The sequence below is a fragment of the Gossypium hirsutum genome, chromosome D10 (genome assembly GCF_007990345.1).
Source record: "Gossypium hirsutum isolate 1008001.06 chromosome D10, Gossypium_hirsutum_v2.1, whole genome shotgun sequence".
Taxonomy (NCBI): Eukaryota; Viridiplantae; Streptophyta; class Magnoliopsida; order Malvales; family Malvaceae; genus Gossypium; species Gossypium hirsutum.
In genome coordinates this window covers 22,820,186-22,831,714 of record NC_053446.1, presented here as the reverse complement: position 1 = coordinate 22,831,714, position 11,529 = coordinate 22,820,186, and the positions used below count along the sequence as shown (strand labels likewise).

The window sequence follows — 11,529 nt, the reverse complement described above, 5'->3', positions numbered from 1 at the left end:
TTCGATGGAAATTCTTCGAACAAATGTCCTTCCCCACAATAGACACATGCTATATTTTCAAATTGGTTCTGTGGTTGAGCTGTAAAACTATTAAACCCATTAGTGGTAAAATTTTTAAGCATTGAGGATATTGAGGATACCTGAAATGCAAGTGAAGTGAGAGCGTCCACTTCATGTAGTCCAACGGCTCATCTTTCTAACGCTACTCAATTGGTTATCCATTTATAATTGTTACTAGCAATCCTCTCGATTATTTCATAAGCCTCGTTATAGGACTTAGAAAGGAGAGCATCATTAACAGAAGCGTTCACTACCATTCTCAATGATTCCATGATGTGGGCATTTTTGTAATAATTGTACCTTTCCCATGCCTCATAAAAGGACTCGTCATCCATTTGTTGGAAAGCAGTGATCTCGTTCCTCAACTTAGCGTTCATGCTAGGTGGGAAATACTTCATAAGGAATTTTTCTGCTAACTCTTGCCAAGTGGAACTTGAATTTGGTGGCAATGAGTTCAACCATGCTCGAGCTCTATCCCTTAGCGAATATGGGAACAACTTTAATCGTAGCGCATCTTCGGGTACTCCAGCTAGCTTGAAAGAATCACTCACCTCAATAAACAGTCTTAAGTGAAGATGAGGATCTCTGGTAGGCATTCCACTGAATTGGCCCACTGTCTGAAGCATCTAGAACATGACTAGCTTTAGCTCAAACTATTGTGCCTCGATTTTGGGTCTCCTAATACCCGGATTAAGATCATGAAACACTGGTACGACATATTATCTTAGAGCTCTATCCCTATCATTAGCAATAAGGATAGGATTTTGAGTAGAGTTTACTCCATTTCTTTAATTTAGATTTTTAAAGTTCATCTCTTCGGTCCTTCTCTGACTTGCTTGTCTTCTTCGTTGTCAAAACGTTCTTTCAATCTCAAGGTCTACGGGGAGTAAATCGATAAATTAATCAATAATCATAAACACCTGAAAAAAACACAGAAATATTAATTAATTTAAAAAGTAAAATAAACCAAAATGCAAAATTAACAAATTCACAAATAATGACTTTTTCAAACAGTTCCCGGAAACGGCGCCAAAAACATGAAATGACGAAAATGTGTAAGTGTACACAATCGCAACAAGTAATAAAGTGACAAGTAAATGTTGAGTTATCGTACCCACAGGGACTGCGAAAAGAATTATTTATGAATGCAATTTTAAAAACACTTTGGTGAAGAAAAATAATTTGATTTGAGGAGGTGATTAAAAACTAGGATTTTAACTAAGTAAAATAAATAAAAATAAAATAAAAGTTCCAATGCACGATTCAAAAGATGATCTTAATCAAGATTTCAAAATAAATGAGATAGTAGTATCCAAAGTTTTTTTCAGGTATGAATTTCGGGGACAGAATTTTCTAAGTGGTTGCCCACCCAGAGAAGTCTTTATTTATGGTTATTGTTTATTGCACTAAGTGTAGTTATGAGTAAGTAAAATTTTAGTTGTGGCTAAATATGGGATTCTGTGTATGCGTCGGTGGGTGTAGTCTATATTAACAAAATCTGTGTTTTGGCGAGATTTGTGGTTTGGCAAATTCTTTTTTTGGTATACGCCACCCCAGATTCCTTGGCAAAGTCATTAAAATCATGGTCTAATATATTTGTTTATTATTTGAGTAAGATTATTTAGTTTGTTCAGTGAGAACTGGTTAGAGTGGAACTAAGGTACTGTAGTTGATAAGACTTAAATTATGATAAGATCACTCAATCACGAAAATTAAGAGTGTTAGTGGAATAATATGATCCTTCCACTAACCCTTGTCTTTGTGTGTAAGTATATAAGGATATCAGTGTCTTCACCGAGAAAATTGTGTTTTCTTTGCATTCATCTTCTTCTTGAGTTTCTCTACACTCTTTTCGAAAAGCTTAAGTCCAGAAATCTTTCAGAAGTTAGGCTCGTTGTACTCAGCCAACTCCTACGTTTGTTTAAGCTTTCTGGTAAATATTGATGAACCCTAATTTATTTTTATAGTTATATATGTACTATTAGCTCTGCATGGATAATAGTTAGATTAATATGTAAGGAAGGAAAACTTCATAATTATAACTTCCTAATTATGGGTTATGTTTTAGTGTTTCTTACATGCATGTTTGGATTCAATGGAGTAATGATCTGATAAGTTTAATTATTCATATTTTAGCTCAAGACGTTATAGAAGGTCTGAGTGACAAAGGCAAAGGTCCTGCCATCTAGACTTTTTTGTATTTCTGGTGAGTTCCTTATTGCTTTCATGTGTGTAATATTCTTATTTTATAACTCATGTAAGGTAAGTACTCTTTCTTTTTGAAAGTGTAATGTGTATGTATGAAAAATGGTTGTTCAGAGTTGTCAGTCTGGGTTTGTAAGGTGTGTGTTAAAGTGTAAGAACCATTCTTCATGCTTAAGGCACTACCTTCTGCTTCTGACAAGAATGATATGGACTGACTCATGGAAATGATGTTAAAGAAATATATTCATGGCGTTGCCTTTGATGGAATGAACATTGACCTGGCATATCGCGATACAAGAAAATGGTTGTGTAGCCTCTAGTAGGGCAAATGTATTTTGCAAACCAAATTGGCAAATCAAGACAAAGTTTACAAACCAAAGGAATATGAATGGAATGAATAATATGATTTTTACTATGGACTTGGGTATGTGGCTAACATGAAGAAGTTTGCTTGAATGGTCATCTAAGAGTAGTGTATAACAACCTATTTTTCAGTGGTGTCAGAAATAGTAGTTTTGGGACCGTAATGTCGATGAGTCAATCAGTAAATATTAATTATTTAATATTTATAAGGTCATTACTGTCGTATTAAATTTTGGTTGAGAAACTTTAACGTTTAGATAGTTAATTAATTAAAAAAAAGGCTAAATCGTAAAAGCTGCAAAAGTTATTTCTATCAGTTAAATGTACTAAATGACAATTGAAATGTAAAATAATGGATTTAAAAGGTAAATATACCATGTATGTATTAAGTGGACGGTTTAAGTGTGTTTTAAAGTGAAAATTGATTTATTATTAAAGGGTAAAATGGTAAATAGTTAATTAAATCTAAAATTAAGTAAAACCAAAGTGTCATCTTTCTCATTTGGATAGGTTGATAGCTGAAACATCATGGAAATGCTAAACAAGCTTTCGGCCTTGGCTTATTTCACTTGCATGGTAGGTATTTTCACTCGTTTTTCACAAATTTTATGTTTTTGTGATCGTTTTAGCTTTATCTAGCTAACCCGAGGGTTAAATTGTAAAATTATTAAATTTTTTGAAAGATGCGATTGATGATTTTAGTGTGTTTTTGAATTTTAATGGTGGATTACTATGCTTGGATGTTGAATAGAAATACTTTGTTCAGTGATTTTGTATGATTTTTAAGTTTAGGGATTTAATTGAAAATAATTTAAAATAAGCAATGTTTTATTGTGAAATTTTAGCATGTGTGGATTGATTTAGTATAGTTAATGATTCAGTTATATGGGTATAGGTTTTAATTTGAAAATAATCTTGCTTCGGCTTTAGGGATTAAATCGAATAAAGTGTAAAAGTTTAGGGTAGTTACGTAAAATTGTAAAAAAAGGAAAGAATATGCAGTAATTTGAATATTATGGGAAATTGAAGTTGATAAAAGAAATAAACTATTTTATAAATCAATAACAAGTAGATAACCAAGGAAAATGGAAAGTTGCTCAGTAGTCCCTAAACTTTCACTGTCTTTGCATTTTAGCCCTGGTAAGTTTGTACGATTTAGTTTTGTATTAAAATTAAATGTTATATTAAGTATGAATTGAGATGTTGAATATTCTAACATAATTTAATTGAAATAAATTGATGTTAGTTGAGAAAATAATTAATTTGAACACTACTATTCGATATAATATTGAGTTGATGAATGTAAGATAGGATACAATTGGCACACTAATAGGTTTTTAATGCACACAATACGAGTTTGATTGTGCTGAGCGAATGATTATTGATTTGTTACTATTCACTAAATATATCGAAGTCCAACATTTTTTGCGAATTATCGAGTTATATAATAGTGATTTTGTTATGTTATCGAGGGCGAAAGTAAAGCCTTCAGGCATGATACTTGGTGCCCAGGTGTGTTTCGGAGGGATGTTAGCCTTCAGGCATGGCACTTGGTGCCCAGGTGTTTTCTCGGTTGATTAAGCTCATTCAAGTGTTCTGGTGTTTTTTGGACGGTTAATAACGTATCTAAATTCGTTATATTGTTCATCGGGCAAATTTTGAATGGTTATATGATTTCCTGATTGGTTAACTTGAGTTGGTTTTGAATGATTTAGTATTATTGAATAGATTTTTGAATGTTGTGTTTGACAGGATTATAGTTTATTAATTGTTATTGTGTGATTTATGTGTTTATACAGTAAGTTTATCGTTTTAACCGTTGAACTTACTAAGCTCTAGTAAACTTTCTCGTGTCATTTCTTTTATTTCATTGTAGATTAGGTTTTGTGGAAATCAGGCGATCGAATCAACTCGAAGAATCACACTATCCAGATATGCTATGGCAGTTTTTGAATGTTTATCTTTGGGTTATACGACATGTAATAGGTGATTGTAAATGTTATGGTTGCTTGTCACTTGTGGTTTTTTTATATTTGAATGATGCTGTCCTAGTTAGATTTTGAATTATATGTATATACATGCCTTGGCTTTTGGCTTGTAAAAGTCCATAAGTATGAGTTTTGTTCATTTTGTTCAATGCTTCTGATGAATGGCTAGATTATGTTAGAATTAGACATGAATAAATTAAATAGTAATGGTAGACTTGGCATTAGATATTATAATTACTTTGAAACTTGAAAGTAAACTAGTTTGGTATAATATATGATTTTGTTTTGGCAATTGAATTGTGATGTCATTGAGGGCACATTGGTTAGACACTTAGGTTGAGTGATTTGGTATATTTTAAGTTAGTTTGAATGTGTTTTTAAGTGTTTAAATAAGTGAAATTATTGTCTGCTGTGTGATAGGTGATTGTGGAATGAAATGAACTTTTAAAGATGAGATTTTTACCATTTTTAAACTCAGGTATCGATATTTTGCATTTGGTATCGATACTTGACCATAGGAACAATTTTAAAAGAAACAGAATGCCAAAATGGTATCAGTTTTTATTTGAGTACTGATACTTTTTCATAAAATATCGATACCCTAAAATAATTATCGATACTATTATTTTGTAAAGAAACCTGTAACACCCCTAACCTGTCTTCGTCATCAGATTATGGTTATAGAGTATTACCAAACAATCAAAAAACATTTAACATCATAACATTAAATAAATTAGTTTCAATCAGAATCATATCAAACAAATGCATTTGCTCCCTAAATCGAGCCTTCGATGCCTTAAAAATAGCTTTGAAGCAATTTGGGACTAATTTAAAACAAAAACAAAAGTTTTAAGAAAACTTGTAAAAATGTGAAAATAGGGGTCACACGGCTGTGTGACATAGACTAGGCTGTGTAACAGTCGAAAAAAGGGACACACAGCCGTGTCCCAGCCTGTGTCCTCACTCGTGTAACTCATTGAGTTGGGTTACACGGCCGTGTCGCAGGCCGTGTGCCAGGCGATGTAACTCTCTGACTTGACACACACGACCGTGTCGCAGACCATGTAACTTACTGACTTAAAACACTAGAATTTTACAAATGACACAGGCTGTGTAGCCAGGATGTGTGTGTCACACGGCCATGTGACAGCCCGTGTCTCATGCTGTATGATTCATAAATTGACCATAAAATCAAACCACTTCAAGGCCAAATCATACCTAACAAACCATTCCATTTGGGTAAACATTCAAGGGATTGAAACATCATTTAAATACACCTAAAATACCATTTCAAACATCCCAATTCATCTAACCAATATGCCATTCAAAGTTACCACAATTGTATTAAACCATCATGGATCAAACCAAAGCAACATAGCTACTTTTCAAGCATATAACCTAATTCAATTATCTACCAAATTATATCACAAATGACCATTTCTAAGCCATCATAATCATACCAAAAGACAATGCATTTCAATTACTTAAAAGTGGTCAAAATGACCTAACTGAACAAGGCATTACAAGTCCATCAAGCCAAACATAATCTTCAAAGGCATAAACATACTAAATCAACCATTTGCACATTCGAACTACCATTACAAAAGGTCCTATAGATTCCATATATAACCTTGGCCAAAATACAAAAAAAACTACCGAAATGGTTATTGGATAGTGATAGGTCTCCAACGAACTTCGAACCGATTGAGCTTCAGATTATCTATAAAGCAAAGGAAAGTAACTACATAAGCAACGAGTGCTTAATAAGCTCGTATAAATTCAAACATAACTTATCATTTCTTTAGCACAAACTATAAAATATGCATAATGTCATTACTAAGACCATAACCTTAGTATAAGCCTATTCAAGCACCATCAAACTCACAAGTTAGTAGGTTCATCCATAATACGTATGAGTTTAATTATAATATAAATAGATTTCATAAGATGCATCATTTATTCATCAACCTTTTCATAAGATCATGAACCATTCCATTTCCTTTACTTACCGGTTGAACCATCTAGAATTACATCAGATACTCGGGAATACTCACACACATAGTGTGCCTCTCTATATAACCGTAACATTTCCTTTTCAATAATGCTCACACAAGCTATGAAATGGGCCTACTCACACGAGCTGTGAGTCGGAATGTTAGCTACACGATGCTACTCACACAAGCTATGGAGAACCCACAACAAATGCAAGACCTCAGCCATTGGTAGGACATTCAAGACCAGCACCCGAAACATGAAATCCCTAATGACATGTCATTCGTATCCTAAGAACTCTTAAGGTTCAAACGGGATTCGTTATCCGTCAATTATTCATACGTCGATACATTTACAATTTAAAGTCCATTTATATTAACACAACATAGCAAAGAATCAATTTAACTAACATTAATACGATCATAGTTCATACAAACTTACCTTGATAACTAGGGTCGTAGAAGTAGAACCCAAAACTAATTCGTAGCTTTAGCCTTTCCTCGATTTACATCCGATTTTTTTATCTTGATCTAAATAGATAATTTCATTCATTTAAGTACTTCTTGTATTCAATTAATACATAATTCATATTCATGTAAAATTACAAAATTACCCTTAATACTTTAACTTTTCACAATTTAGTCCTTAAGCTCATAACTTGAATATAACTTATTTTAGCCTAAATCCAATTTAAAAAATGTTTCAAGGGACCTTGAAACAACCCATAATTTATAACATTTCACAATAAAAACCATATATTTACACTTTCAACAATTTAATCCCTATGTCAAAATTCATCAAAAATCACTTAACAGAACATGTTTATTTTACAAAAAAGATTTAAAATCTATCAACTAACTTTAAAACCTATTAAAAGAATTTGTGGAAAGTCCCTCAACCTTTAAAATTTTTACAAATTAATCCCCGGGCTAGCTAGATTAAGTTAAAACGAACTTAAAAACATAAAAATCATGAAAATCGGGTTGAAAAATACGTACCATGCACTAGAATAAGCTTAGTCGAACTCTCCCCCTTCTCTAATGGCTATTTTAGGTTTTCAAATGAGATTATAAGGAAGATGATACATTGTTTTAGTTTATCTTTTTCATTTATTTTGAAATTACTAATTTAGCCTTTATAAGTCATTTAAACTACCATAAAACCTATCCATCACAATCCACTATCTTAATTATGGTTTAATTACCATTTAAGTTTATTAGATTTCCTTTCCATAGCCATTTAGCCCTTTTAACTAATAGAATTTAACTTTACACCTTTTACAAATTAGTCCTTTTTACCTAATTAACTATTTAAACTTCAAATTTCTTAACTAAATTTTAATACGAACATAAAATAATCCTATATAAAATAAATAAAAAATAAAATAATAACTCACTTATCAGAATTGTGGCCATGAAACAACTATTTTCGACACCACTGAAAACGAGCTGTTATAATTCTCCCCCTTCGTTCCCGAAAATCTTACCAGAAAATAGGTTTGGGTATTGCACTTTCATAACTTCTTCATGTTCCTACGTAGCTTCTTCGACTCCATGACGTTTCCAAAGAAACTAAACTAATTCTGTACGTTTATTCGTTAATTTTTTAACTGCTCGAACTAAAATTCTGATCAGATTTTCACTGAATAACATATCTTGCTAAATCTCGACATCAATAGGTGAAATTACATGCGAAGGGTTTGATCGATACTTTGTAACATCGACACATGAATTACGTTATGTATTTTCTCTAACTCAGACGGTAAAGCCAAACAATAAGCTACTAGCCCAATCCTCTCAATGATCTCATATGACCCAATGAATTGTGGACTAAGCTTCATTTTTTACCAAAACGAAGAACTTTTCTCCAAGGCGATACTTTTAAGAGCACTTTGTCAGAAGCATATGATTTCTATTAGAAGCAGTTTTCACAATATCACGTATTACTTTGAACTTTTCTTCAGTTTCTCAAATTAACACTGAATAGCTTTTTCTCACTCAGTTCAGTCAAGTATAATGGAGTTTGACATTTCCAACCGTACAAAGCCTCATAAGGTGTCATTTTAATACTCGCTTGATAACTATTATTGTATGCAAATGCAACCAATGGAAGAAATTTCTCCCAGCTACCCTCAAACTCTAAAATAAAATAATGAAGCATATCTTCAAATACCTGTATCACTCACTTAGACTGACCATCGGTCTGTGGATGAAATGTTGTACTGAAATGCAGTCGAGTACCTAGAGCTTATGTAATTTACTCCAAAATCAAGAAATGAACCGTGGATCTCTATCAGAGATAAGGGTTGTTATATTTAGTGGTATCAGAGCTACAGTTTAGTCAATTCTCGGGCTGAACGTAGCATGTAATAGTTTAGAAATTACATACCATATAAATCTTTGATAGTATGGTATTGATTAATCTAATCTAACCCTGTTTCTCTTTTAGATTTAGAAAGATGTCGGTAGAATTTGATCGTGTTGATAGTGATGAAGTGAATATTAATGCTCTAACTAATGAACAAGAATCAAGTTGTAGTTTACCGATTCCATAAATGTCTAAAAATCAAGTTAAAAATGTTTTCTTTGGTTTAATGGGTTAAAGGTTCACGAAATTTATGCGAACCAACCATGTGGCTTAACAACCTCCACCCCCTATTCTACCTTTTGTATTACCTCCACCTCCTCCAACAACTAAAGCAAGTCGACAGATTCTTGTTGATAAGATAAAAAGATGTGGTACTGAAGAATTTCGTGGTATCAAAGCTTCGTGTTGGCTTGAAAATATTTAACGAGTATTCGATAACATGACTTGTTCTCCTAATGATTATCTTAGATGTGTTGTAACTTTACTTAAAAATGAAGCTTACTGTTTGTGGTCAACTTTAACATCAGTAGTACTGAAAGATAATGTCAATTAGGACTTCTTCAAAAAAAAGTTTGGAAAGAAGTATGTTAGCAAGCAATGCTTGGATTAGAAAAAGAAAGAATTTCTTGAATTGAAGTAGGGAAACAAATCAGTAGCCGAGTATGAAAGAGAATTTGTACATATCAGCAAGTATGCTCATGAACTTGCGTTGAATAAAGAAGAAATGTGTGTTCATTTCGAAGATGGATTAAACGATGAAAATAAAATGTTGATTAGAGGGACATAAATACGTGAGTTCATTCTTTTGACAGATCGTGCTAAAAATATGTAAGAAGTTTATAATCGCAAGAGACAGAGAGATAAGAAGGCTCAATTATTTGGAAAAATAATTTTTTCTAAGTTGTTTTATGCACCGACGACAAAGAAATCAAAAGAAGATTTTAATCGTGTTACATCACCATCTAGGTTCTCGGGTAGAAACATGTTGAGATAACGTGATTCGAAATCTCAGGTTAAACCTACTGATTGTATGGGAAGTGTTCATAATAGCTCTGAGACTAGTGTGTGAGCATTGTGGAAAACCACATGTTGGTGAATACAGAACAAGAACAAGTGCATGTTACTGATGTGGTTTGATAGATCTTTTTGTGTGGAACTGTCTAAGATTAGTGGGAGATAATGAAGAAAAGAACAAAAACCAGTTGTTTGCACCTCAGAAAAGTTGACGTCCTAGCCAAAGTAGTAATACTGAAGCAAATTGTAGTGGGACTAAAGATACAACTGTTAGATCTGAAGCTAGAGTACTTGCATGAGCATACAATATCCGAGCTAGAGAGGAAGCTATTGCACCTGATGTTATTGCTGGTACAATTTATCTCTTTGATGTTACTGTGTATGTACTAATTGACCCTGGGCCAACTCACTTTTATATTTGCATGATACTAGTAACGAATAAGAATTTACCTATTGGTTTGATGTTCAAGTTACTAATCTACTGGGTTAAAGTGTGTTAGTTAACTTATTATGTCGGAAGTGTTTATTAAGAATTCAGGGCTGTGACTTTCCTGCCCATTTGATGTCATTACCCGTTCGTGAGTTTGATGCCATTTTGGGAATGGATTGGTTGACGTTACATGACATTGTAGTAAACTATAGACTAAAACGGATTGATCAGAGATGTTAGACGAGTGGAATGATTATACTTGAGTCAGACAGATTAAACATTGTTGTTAGAATTATTTCATCAATTGAAATGTGTAATAGTGCTCTCGAAAATAGATCTTAGATCGGGATATTATCAGTTGCGATTTAATGATGTCGACATACCGAAAACTACTTTTTGAACTCATTATGGTCATTATGAATTTCCAGATGCCATTCGGATTAACCAATGCCCCTACTACTTTTATGGATTTGCTGACTCAAGTTTTTCAACCTCGTTTAGATAGATTATTAGTTGTGTTTATTGATGATATACTAATCTATTCTAAAATAGTATCCGGGCATATTCAACATTTAGGAATTGTTTTACAAATTTTGCGTAAGAAAAAGTTGTATGTAAAATTCAGTAAATGTGAGTTTTGGCTCATAGAGGTTGGATTTCTTGGTCACGTAATTTCTGTAGATGAAATTAGTGTTGAACCAAGTAAAATTTCTATCATTGTCAATTGGAAAGCTTTGAAGAATGTTTTCGAGGTATGTAGTTTTCTAGGCTTAGCTGGTTATTATCGTCGATTCGTTAAGAATTTTTTGATAATTACTTTACAGATGACCAAGTTATTACAGAAAAAATGTTAGGTTTATTTGGTCAGATAATTTCCAGAAAAGTTTTAATTAGCTGAAAATATGTTGACGGTTCATAATGTTTTTTAGTTATAACTAATCGCGTTACCTCCTAAACTCGAAACGGTTCACAATGTTTTTCATTTTTCAATGCTAAGATGGTATAGTTTAGATCCTTCACATGTGATTACTTCCAGTGAAATTGAATTACAACCAGATTTGTCTTATTCTAAAAAGCCGATAAGAATTTTAGCACACAAGGTAAAAGAAC

The 11,529-nt window shown here is 32.7% G+C and overlaps 1 non-coding gene across 1 annotated transcript; it reads left to right on the top strand.

Moving 5' to 3' along the window:
- Positions 1-325: 325 nt before the first annotated feature.
- On the top strand, positions 326-428 carry LOC121222706 (small nucleolar RNA R71). Its single transcript, XR_005920070.1, has one exon. It is a non-coding gene; the product is annotated as a small nucleolar RNA R71 (small nucleolar RNA).
- The last annotated feature ends 11,101 nt before the right edge of the window (positions 429-11,529 follow it).